This window comes from Cnephaeus nilssonii (genome assembly GCF_951640355.1).
Source record: "Cnephaeus nilssonii genome assembly, chromosome: 9".
Lineage (NCBI taxonomy): Eukaryota > Metazoa > Chordata > Mammalia > Chiroptera > Vespertilionidae > Cnephaeus > Cnephaeus nilssonii.
The window spans coordinates 22,845,037-22,857,896 of NC_137080.1; positions in this window are offsets into that span (position 1 = coordinate 22,845,037).

Here is a 12,860-nt window from a genome sequence, read left to right on the forward strand (position 1 = left end):
GGACATGGTGTGTTTGTAGTGGGCTCCTAACACCTGGATGCCCTGAGTCACACCCTCCATAGTCACCCACATACACTGGTTGGGTACCTTCGGGGTCTCTATCCTGATCCACTGGAATGTGATCCTAGCATCTATCTGGATCTTGTTGGGGGAACATGTTCTCGTCCCACTATCTGATACCTGACCGCCAGCTGCTAGCTAGGACTCATGAGTAGGAGGTAGGTGTGTGAATCAGTCCAGGGCTATGCTTCTTCCCACTCTATCTACCACATCTGCTTCCCATGGTTTACTTTCCTAATGATGTTTTGTTGTACTAAATGTGTAGGCCTCTGAGGGTAGGAAGGAGAACTTTCATCTTAGTAGTGATTCTCCAAATTTGCTTTTTTGCTTTAAAGACATCTAAAGAGCCACATCAGAAGAAATACCAGTTGAAAAACAGCTTTGACACTTATTCATGAATACTTTTTTGAATAAATGAATACATTGAATGTTTGCTATCTGATAGACACTGTACTAACCCCCACATTTCATTAAGCCTTTTAAACTTTTAGTATATGTGAAGAAAAAATATGTTGAACATCAAAACAACACAGTCCCCTTATATTACCATTTATAGTTGCAAGAATTAAATGGAATAATGTATTTAAAAGTCTTAACACATTGCATACAGTAGTCACTATTATTATTATCACTTATAACTCCATACGCTATCAATGGTCTGGCTCAAAGAATTTTTAGTTGGATGTGCTATATTTTGCCTCTCAATTTCAGATTTTAATGTTTTTTATACTCAGAGGATTGACACATCTTTCTGGAAAAGATTAGAGATTTGGTTTCAAAGTTATGACAATCATTGCAATGTGTCCCAGTGTAGATACTCTGGTTGCTAAGGACTGTATAAATCAGGGTAAAAAGTGGGCTGATGACAACCGCCATTTTCTTTTATTTTTGTCGCTTGGAGGGAAAAAGCAGTGTGGCAGATGTTGGGGCTTGTGTCTGAGACATCGGAGCAACATGGTGAAAATGAATCAGTCAGCATGATGATAGCAACCTTGTTTGACTTCTGGACTGATCTGCCATCCCACAGCTGCACTTCATGTTATTCATGGGAGTGTGAATGCAAATGCTTGTGTTAGAAAAACATCCATGTCATCAGTTCAGTATGCAAAGTACCCTAGAGATTGTAGGGTAGAGCCCTTCCCCTGAACATGAGCAGAAATCCCCTCATGAAAGTTGATTTTCCAACACCACAAGATTTTGTGTCAATTACCCAAAGATGAAATACCCATAAAATAGAACCTTAATATAAGTCTAGAGAGTTTTGAATCTAGATTTAGGGCCATCATAAAGAGAAATGATTATTATGTCCAGAAAGGTGATTTTCATGAAGGAAATGGTGTTTACTCCTAATATTTTATTTGTAGCATTAATGTCATATGAACATGTTTTCTATACAGTCATAGGGAGAGAAAAAAGGAGGAAATTAATTTTGAGCCTAACTATACCAATGAAAAAAAATAAGTTGAAAAAAAAGCTGAGTTAATTTTAACATCAGAACGCTCATCCAATTTGTCTTGTACAATAACAACAAAACACAAATATATCATGTCGAACTGTGTACAAAAGTTGCGAAAGCTTGTCATTTCTATTTTTTTTTTAAGGAGAAGCAAATGTGTCTGGCTTCCTCAATTTTTTCCTAACCAAGTTTTCACCTTTAAATAAACATTATGGAGACTTGCTGACTCACAGCACTTAACTTCTTGGTTATTTAAGAACCAAAATAATGCCTCCAAGAAAGGACAAACTAACAATGAAAGTTATTTATATACACAAGTAATATAATCTTATACATTTATTTGTCTGTTAATTGTCAAAACTTGGCTTGAGATCATCTCTAAGAATTGATTTTTAAAATACTAAACCAAATCAGCAATCTAACAACAGTTTTTGGATTTGCAGGTAAAGCCTCACCTGATTTTCCACCTCTGGCAGGTTGGGCTCATGTTTTTATGTTCCCATAATACCTAGATTTGGCACCACAGCACTTAATATTTGTTGGCTTAAGTATCTCTCTCTCCAGTCATGTGAATTTCTTGAGAATAGGGACTGTCTTGCCCATCTTGGTTTCAGTAAGTAAACCAAAGTCATATCAGCTGGCAGATAGAAGATTCTGTGTATGAGCTGTTAAGTTTTTACTTCAGGTTTTCCATTCCAGGGCTCAGACACCTGCAATTTCATTGTCATAATCAGGAAGGACTAAGAAGGAAGCAACCTGCTTGTTCATCTAGAGTGAGGAATACAGGGATAAGATTTCATGAAGACAAACAGAGTTATTTAAATAATGTAGATGAAAAATTATAGGAGAGACGGGAAACCACCACAACACCTTCCTGTCTACTTTCAATCCTTGCAAGTGAGCTTTTAAAAATGCAAGTCTAATGAATTCACTTCCCTGCTTAAAAATCTTCAATGCATCCAAGGGTACAAGGGATAAACATTCAAGCCCTCACGTGCCCATGAGGTCTTGAGTGACTGGCTCCTCTCCCAGCCCATTGGAGCCACTGTCTCCTTGAGCCTACACTCCACAATACATGCTTTCTTTCAGTTCATTATAACAGAAGGCTCCGTCCTGCCTCAGGGCCATTGCACCTGCTCTTCCCACTGTCTGAATCATTGGAGCAGGAGCAGCCTGCCAGGCCTTCTGCTGTCTTTGGCTGCAGACTTTGGCTGGCCCAGAGATGATTAAAGTGTGAATTTGAATACCTTAAGGCCAGTCAACTTCCTCCAGTCTGCCTAGGGCCTTAATGTTTCCAACAGTCTTGTCTCTGCCAGATGCATACCTGTGTGTTACCTGCCTGCTGCCCTGAAGGAATTTGAGTTTGCAATCCCTGGACTAATTAATTCCTACAAATCAAACAGTGATCTGCAGAAATGTCACTTCTTTTTTTTTAATTTTTTTTTTATTGATTTCAGAGGGGAAGGGAGAAGGAGAGAGAGATCAAAACATCAATGATGAGAGAGAATCATTGATCGACTGCCTCCTGCATGCCTCCACTGGGGATCAAGCCCGCAACCTGGTTATGTATCCTGACCTGAAATTGAACCAGGATCTCCTGGTTCATAGGTCGACGTTCAACCACTGAGCCATGCTGGCCAATGCAGAAATGTCACTTCTTAAAGGAAGTCTTCACAACCCCACACTCTGAAAAGCATCCTGTACTTCCCTTCATGGCACTCATCATAATTGCCATTAAATAATTGATTCTGTTATTAGGGGTTTAAAACCTATCTTTGTGGCTAGGACTCTTGTCTTTTCACCACTGTATTCTCAGCTCTTTCCATATGGAAGGCACTCATTTATTGAATGGATGGATGGATGATAAAACTAGAGTACCCTAAAACTTAATAATGTAAATAACTCACTAAAAACTTTAAATGTGAATTATGGGTAAACATCTGTGAGATTTACTAGAGCCTAATACTTCCAGTAGACACTGCGATCCCCTAACTCTGAGATGATAATACTGTGTGAAGCTTATAAGGACAGTGATTTCGTACTAATGAACTGTGTTCCAAAGGACAGAGGGAATGGGAAGCACAGGGCTCCAGGCTCCCTACACCTAATTAAACTTGGGCATCTCTGCTCTTCTCATTATTCCTCTTCTACCTTTTATGTAATGGACTTCTGTGCAAGATTTGTCTGAACAAAGCTTTCATCAGCATTGTGACAAAGCCTGTCTTATAGATTGTGGTATCAATAGCCCCAAGAATAAGGCCAGGCACCAAGTGAGTGATCCATAAGTATTTGTAGAATAATATCTATGTATGATGACTAACTTGTGGGTGATGATACATTTTCAAATCTACAGATTTACAGTGTGTTTCAGAATCAAGAAATGGCAACGCTGTTCCATTGCAGGTAATTAACTGCCGTACTCTGTTTTTCCCATCCATCCAATCCAATTGAAAAACCAAACCAAATAAGTACTCACTTTCCAAACTATGGTAACACAGGCCATTCAAATGCATTTTAAAAACTTTCATCATGGTCCTTCCCTAGCTACATTATCCTTTCTTCCTATAGTCACATCCAAAAGGCAATGAATGAATGATCTTCACAAGTATTTTATTTTCAGAATGTGCCTAAAGAATGCTTCACTAATGTGTTTGTTGAGAAAGTTTGATTTACTATTATTATTATTATTATTATTATTATTATTATTATTTGGCCTCATTATATCTGAAGCTAACTAAAATAAAGTGGACAATTTTCCATAGCGATAAGGTATTTTTTTAGTGTGGTAATTGGCAGTTAGAAGTGGGATAAAAGAAATTATATGGAATAGTGTGTGCTCTGTTCACTGTGCCAGATACCTTCTATTCCCACCCCTACCCCGCACCCTAGCACTCCTCACCCTCTGCACACTTCTCTGCCCTGGAGGCAGACCTGACACATGACTGTCACAGGCTCACTTGTTCTATGGTTTCCAGCTGGGTTGACCCACTGGGAAGCCCCTACAGGAGGTCAGAGGGAAGGAGCACAATGAGGTCAGTTTCTGTATTTCCTTGCTTCCTCCATGCAGGGTGGCCTTGGGCTGGCTGTATCAAACCACCAAAGGCCAAAGGTCACAGGTCCTCTGAAGGTGACCTTTTCCACACTCCCCTACTGAATTCAGTTCCCTCCTCTTACTCCTTTATGCTTACAGGTTGTAACACCTGCTGTGACTAGCCCAGGGGCACCTCAGTCTTCTTTGTGGTTGTCCCACACCTGCCCATACCTCATGAATAGACGCTCCTGGAGTGTGCCCTTGCTTCCCGTTGGGGCCCTGGCTTACGCATCCATCAGGGGTTCCATTTGCCATCTCTGTCATTTTGATCAGGAATCAGAGTTAAGGTGATAGTCTTGGCATCTACTGCTTTAACTACTTTTTTTAAAAAAAATTGCTTTAACATATTTTGCTTTCAGTAAAAACAGTTCTGCCTTATTCTTTTAAACAGCATCATATTGCAGCATATAAAAGTTCTCTAATCCAACACCCTATCGTTGAGCTCTCCTCCCCCCTCAATTTTCCTGTTTTTGTTTTTGTTTTGTTTTGCAGTGTACATCCTTAAACACACATCTTTATATATTTGTGTGATTTTTCATACAAGATAAGTTCCTAAACGGGAATTGTTGGGAAAATTTTTTCTGCTTCCAAAGGATAATACCACTAAGCTATTGTGACTAAGAATGCACTGCATTGAGGAAATTAAATTTTTAAAGATGTTCACCAATGAATTAAGACTTTTTTGCTTTTTATTCCCTAGACTTGAGTAACATAGAACTTCTAAAGCAGAAAGAAAATCTTTAATTCTAAAGGAGTTTTAGCTGGAAAAATACTGGGTTACAAAGCACCTTATTTTTTTTTTAATTGCTTTCAATGACTAGTTCACCATCAAAGAAAACCTATTAACATAACTGGTAACATCTACTTTTTAGATTATAATTGTACAAACACACCCACATTAAAAAACTTCTCTGGAATTTATGAACCCCCAGAATTTATCTATGTAATTTAAAAGGAAAAGAGAACTATTTTCCTAATTGCTTCACATTTACCCAGAATTTCAATTTATCTCACAGAGCCCTATTTTTATTTTCTCTCCCTCCCTCCCTCCCTCCCTCCCTCCCTCCCTCCCTCCCTCCCTTCCTTTCTTCCTTCCTTCCTTCCTCCCTTCCACTGGGAGTTAAAAAAAACTGAGCTCCAGAGCTCTCACCTGCCACACCTTGCCTATGTGAACCTTTAGGACATCATTACTAAGGACTGGATGGCATGCTTAGTCAAGGACCCTCTTCCTCATCAGTGTCCACCTGAACTGTGGTGGTGAAAACCATGGTAGGAGAGTGTATTGTCTCAAACACACGAGTCTCAGTGAATATCAACATGGCTACGGTCTTTTAGGCGCAGCTTGTCTAATAGGTGGCAAAGATTAAATAAGGATTTACTCATCTGGGAGATTTCTCCAAGGTCCCTGTTATTCCCCAGCTCTTTTCCTCATGATTTATTGAGGATTTGCATTATGCTTGGGATTGGGAATAAAGCACCAAACAAGGTAGAACTATTTAGAGGACCAATTTAAAAAATGTTTTCTAGTGTACTTCCTGAAGAAATTTTGAAAAACCACATGCCCTCTTGCAGAGTTTTAAGTTGATATATTATCTTAAAATCAAACTGATAAAGGGTGTAATTTCTAGCATTTGTGACTGGGTAACAAATCCATTCCTCGTGTTAAAATGACACTCATGATAACTTTCTTCAGGATATGAAACTTTTCATCCTAACTACTGCATTCAATTAGCATGTATTAATATTCTGAATTCCTAACAAGTTTTGATTGAAGGAAAACATAATGGGGCTTTCATCTAAAGAAACAGAACTACAAAAGCGCTGCTTCAGTCTTATCATTCACCATTCTAACTGTACTCAAGTCATTGAGTCATTTAAGGTACCTGCTCTTCTGTTTTAATGCTTGAGTTCAGAGTTATAGGATTTTAAAGTAAGACTTTTATATGTTCCAATTTTCTATTTTCCAGTGGAGACAAATGAGACCAAGAAAGGCAAGGTGACTTGCCAAAGTCACACAGCTGGGTGGCAAACTTGGGATCCTTGGTTATCATTTGGTGACCTTTTTATTACTGTGTGATTGGAAATGTCACAACCTCTATAGTAGGTTTAAATAAAAATTAATAGAAGCCAAAAATAACAGTAGCAACCATCACAATCCTGTGTTATATAAGAACTAGAGGCCTGGTGCACGGATTCATGCCCTGACCAGGGAGGGACCACAGGAGGTTGACAGGCCGGGGAGAGACTGCCGCAGGAGGGTTCCAGGGCATGTCTGGCCCATCTCGCCCAGTCCTGATTGGCCAGACCCCAGCATCAAGCTAATCTACCTGTCAGAACGTCTGCCCCCTGGTGGTTAGTACACGTCATAGAGACTGGTCAAACGATCAAATGGTCAGAACTTAGCATATGAGGCTTTTATATATATAGATGAGACAAAGTCCCAAATACAATAATTTCTTTTTTAATAGGAACAAATAACAACAGCAACAGTAATACTGTATTATACATGATACAATCATTTCTTTACATTTCCCCTTGTATTTTTATCATTTTATTTCTTCCACACTATCTATAAAACATTTTATTTATAGCTTTGAATTAGTTTTACATGTCTATTTGGAATAAATTTATCATCTTTCTTTTTGATTCTTACATCTATTTCACTGAGAAAAATGGAATACATTTAATTTAATTTTATAAAGATAAAGTCTAGGAAGATTAATTTCCACCACTTAATGTCCTAAGTAATACAGAAAGCTTGAAAAATGATGCAATCTTTAAAAATAATTTTAGGATGCACCCATGAGCTAATCAGTAATAGTTCAATCAAGTGGTTAGAACCTGTTATACTAGTAAAATAGTTTATAGAAAAGCTGGTAAACAACTATGAAGTTCCTATAGGAATACTTTAGTGTGTTACTATTCAAATTAGAAGAGACTTTAAACATAACTGTTCTTGTTTGTGATAAATTTTGGCAATGAGAAAATTAACAAAAGGAACTATATTATAGAACTTTGTAACTGCCTATTAGTATTGGTATCCAAATTTGTTACTTTTCATGTAGATATCTTTATTAGTTATAGGTTCTGACATAAAATAGAAACTACTGTATTTAATACTGCATTTAGTATATATTTTTATGTTTTCCCAGGACACTGAAGCTAACATTTAGGGCAGGTGTTCACTGAGAATTAAACTAGATTATATATACATTTATAATATGAAGTGGAATTTGTACTGAGGCTTCCTCATTTGAAGAAAATCTAAAATAAAACCAAGCCTAATAAAAAGGAATGAATATGGAGCGATAATTCACACCAATATTTTTTTTGCCATAAAATAAGAATGCCTCAAATATAAAAAAGAAAATTGATTTTGAAAATCCCTTTTAAGCATAATGTTTGACTAAAGGGAAGGACACCTGTTTTATTTATTTACTTATTTAATTTTTAAAATATATTTTTATTGATTTCAGAGAGGAATGGAGAGGGAGAGAGAGATAGAAACATCAATGATGAGAGAGAGTCATTGATTGGCTACCTGCTGCACACCCCGAACCCCAGCAATGTGCCCTGACAGGTAATCAAACTGTCAGGTAATCAAACTGACAGGTAATCAAACTCCTGGTTCATAGGTCGACGCTTAGCCACCGAGCCACACAGGCTGGGCTTACTTATTTAATTTTTAAAAATTAGGTAAAATGTTGTTTGGGCCTCCTCAGTAGCCTGCCTGTCCTCTAGAGCTCATCTTAACCTTATTTTCTCTCTACTGCAAGTCTACACATTCTTAATCCCAATACTTTGTGGATCAGAGTAGAATTTTTACCTTGATCCCAAACAAAATTCCAGGCTTATCTTTTCATTGCCAATATCTGATGAATTGCTCAGCTAAACACAAAAGCAAAAGGACCTTCTCTTTAGGTCTTTATCCTCCAATCCCACCAAAAAATAAAAAAATAAAAAAAGACAGAAGCTTTGAAGTTAGAGCTTTTTCATTAAAACCACCCATTCTAAAGAGGGCTGGCTATCACAGAAATCCCTAAAAATGGAAAGGAGGAAGTCTAAAAATGTATTCTTCCTTGCTACACAGAAATTTCCCCAGCAGTGGGAGTTGTGGGTGACAGAGGAGTTGGGAAAGTTCAGTGCACTGAAATTTACTTCATGTGAAATTTAACAAAGCTGTGTTTAAAAGCTATTTTTAAATCATAGTAATATTATGAACTGAGGTACACTTTAAAATCTATGCTATCATTGTGAGTTCATAGTCTAGCTCTCTGGTGTGGAACTATTATAAGCAAGTATAATGTGAGAGATCTGCAAAAGCTGATTGTTAAATTTTCAGGAATTATGCTAGCCAGTTGTCAAGCACAGTCATGATAAAAAATCAAATGATATAAATTTAAAATCTAAATTATATTCAAAAGAAAGGCAGTGAATACTTAAAACCTGTCAGTTATTTTACTATTATCTATGCAATGGAGGTTATTTGTGTCTATAGTATTGATATTATGATTGCCAGGTAAAATTCAGGATGCCCAGTTAAATTTGAATTTCAGATAAATAATGAATAATTTCTTAATATAAATATGTCCCAAATATTACATGGAAATACCTATAGTATACTAACATAATTACTTGTTTAACTGAAATTTAAATTTAATAGAGCATTCTGGCTTTTTACTTGCTAAATATGGCAGATTCTGTATGGAGGAAATACTATATACTAGTAGAGGTGCATTACAGCACATTTATTTCTAACTCCATGTTTTTACTCAGCATCCATTGATGACTATAAAAAGAAACACATTTTAAATAATTTCATAAGTATTTTCTCTACAGAAACCCAATTAAATCTTTACATCTGCTAGTTTATTCTTTCAATTCACATATCTACATACCTTTTCAGTTAGAATAGTATGAAAAATTGTAGAGAGAGGACTAAACTTGGGATACCGAGTTATTTCATGTGAGGAAAATGAATAAGAAAAGCTATGATTTCTTTGTTTACTCCTCTCTGTTGTGGCATATATAGATGCTTCTCATTATCATTAATAACTGTTTTAGAGGATACAGCAGGCTAAGTACAACTGTTTACACGTCAATTCATTGAAAATATTTTCACTTCCCCCGCTCCCAATTAAATGAGTGAAATGAGAGAATGGATCAATGAATCATGTTAGTAGCTGGGCTCTGGGTAATCGAGGTCAGTGACCTTGGTGGGCTGATAAATGAATTTGATCCCAGAGAGGATCGGCAAGATCGGGTTTCTGGCTGCCTTGTTTTAATCATTTATGTGTGTCCTATTATTCATACAGAGATGTACAGTGCTAGCAGCTCCAAACTCAGGTTCATCAATATTACACAACAGACGCAGGAGTTTCCAGGACAGCTAAGTCAGAATATAACTTTTCCCTAGGAAATGGGAAACCCCAGATAATTGTCTTCTAAACATTCAATAGGCACAGAAGTGCATATTAGGATTACTTTCGCTGAAAATTTCACCTGATTCTCATTTGCATCTTTCCATATTTTGCAACAAGATGATTTTTCTCCTCCACTTCCTCCTCTTCTCCCTTCCTCCTTTTTTTAAATTTCAAAAATTATAACACCAATACTTTAAAAGAATGGATAGTCATTTTCTTCATGCAGATTTAAGCTAAATGCCTATGCTTCACACACTCTCTTGCTTACTATGGACTGAACAAGTCTGGATTAGAAAAAGGCTCATATTTTAGTCAGATTCATTTTCTCCCACCAAATGAGACATTAAGTTTTGTCTCCACATGCAAACTATTGTATAAACAGAAACTGAGTAAATTCTAACAACAAAACACCTGGTTGTTTTGAAAATAGTAACTTGAATGAATGAAATAAAATAGTTGATGGATTTTTTTTACCTGAATTTAACCATTTAAAAAGTGGGTCTAGAGATATCTTAATGTTCAATTTCCAATGGAGCAGGAATGTTTCAGCACCCATAAATAGGGGGTTCATTCAAACCCAAAGAAAACAGTATTGAGCCTTCTTTTTGTAATGTTAAATTTTGGTAGGTAATTCCCCTCTACCTAGATAATCATTTCAGTTTCCAGATTCCCTAACTAATCTTGAGGACGTGACGTTCCAAGGATGGGAAATACTATTCTGACTGTTTAAAGAGTATGAGAATAAGCATATACTAACATGGAAACCCTTGGCGTCATTTCCCCTTCTTTTTCTATATACACACAGGACTAACATAAATATTTAGAGCTGGTCCTTAAAAGAATTATGTTTTGAGAAGTGATCTAAAAAGAAGGAGAAGATGAGAGGAGGGTTTCCAAAACATCCGTTCAGCTTGTGAGGAATATGGCAGTACAGCCAAAGCAGAACCATTTATTTGAACTTCCAAAATAGCATTTTGAGCCTAAAAGCTTGAGATATAAAGGTACCACCTTGGAATCATTGTGGTCCAATACTCTCTCTTTTTTTTTTTTTACTGAGCTTAACTGTAACAGTTAATAGTATTTTACTTTCATCTAACATTTTGTAGTTCATATGATATGTTCATAGAACAACATGAATGTATTTAGTATTGAATGTGTCATTTTCTTATTTAATTTTCACAGCAATTGCATGAAATGGATTCTACTATCCTAATTTTATAAGCAAAGACAGTGAGCCCAGAGAGAGGAAGTCACTTGCTTTTTAGCCACTCTGCACTCATGCATCATCTTAGTCCTTCTGACAAAGCTATAAGATAGATTCTATCAGGCTTGCTGAAGGGAAGAGCAATTTGTGATCAGGGAGATTAGGAAATTTGCTCAAGGTCATTCAGCTAGTAAATAGTAAAAGGGGGCACCAAGCCAGGTTTCTAAATTCTTTCCAGTTGCTTCCGGTGACATCTTTGTGACTGGAAAACATGGGAGAAGCTGGTGAAAATTCAGTTGGCTGGTGATCGTTTTTTGTGTGAATCTACAAAGTCTTTGAATGTAGTTGCAAGACCTACATAATATGTGGATGCAATACATGTAATTTAATTTTACCTTTAGGTAAGTGCCTTTAGGGTGTCACTTATTCTACGATGCCCTTCGCTACGATCGTTCTCGCTGAAGGGACTAGCACTATGCCTGGCACACCGCATGTGCTCAGTATGTTGTTGTGAATGCTTCATGAATAAATGAAAGCACGTGCCTGTATGCAAACAGTGCATGCCAGGCAAGGACAGCTTCTCCTGACAGTGCAGGAGTGGAGATTCAGATTGCCCTTGGCTGAGCGAGGAAATAAAGTCTCAGGGGCCATCTGTGTGGGTCACCTGCCGAGCTGCCTTGCTTGTGACATGGGAAGTCTGTGGCATGAAGTGAGATGTCTGCTCAGTCTGCCCCCAAACAGCAGGCCTGATGAGAGGCAGGGTCGCAGCTGCTTAGATTTCTTTCTTTCCATCTCCCAGAAAATTAGAATCGAAGACCCTATAAAACTCAGGGCTTCACTTCATACAATAACAAAGTACACTGGATTGATGGACGAAAATTTGGGTTGAACCCCAGCAGGTCACTTCACCACATTTTTTCTCATCAGTAAGATGAAAAGTTCAAATTATGGGGCCTGCACATTCCTTCCAGCCCTAAAACCCTTCAGTGTAGTATTGCCTGAGGCAATCACATATTTGAAAAATATATACAGGCTCACCTCAGCCATGCCTTTGCAAACGGGATGCTTCAAACAGTACGATCCACACTTTCTTCCTCTGTTATGGTAGAGTAATCATAAAACAACAGTGAGAGATGTTTCCTGATGGTAAACTAGCTACTTAGTATTTATTCTAATTACTGAACAAACAAAAATTTTGATGACTCTTGTGATCTTGGTGGGCTCAAGTGAATTGGATCCCAGCAATGACTGGCAAATCAAGTCTCTGGTTGCTTAGCTTTAATCATTTATGGGTACCTGTAAGCTGAGTGTGTGAGTGTGTGTGTGTGTGTGTGTGTGTGTGTGTGTGTGTGTGTGTGTCTGTTAAAATCACTTAAGATGAACAATGGATAAGGTGCAGGAACTAAGTTGTTTAACTGAATAGGAATTTGTTTTGTTTCCCCAAAACCAAATTGACTGTCATCAGGGTATTATTTGGAAACTATTACTCAGATATAGAAATAGCAGGGCTGGGCTGGCTTTTAAATTTCTGTCAGTGGAAATAGAATTTGGTGATGGGTTCTTTTTGTCAATTGGTTTGTGTCCGTTGTTAATTTTTTTTTCAATTGATTTTCTTTTGTTTTGTTT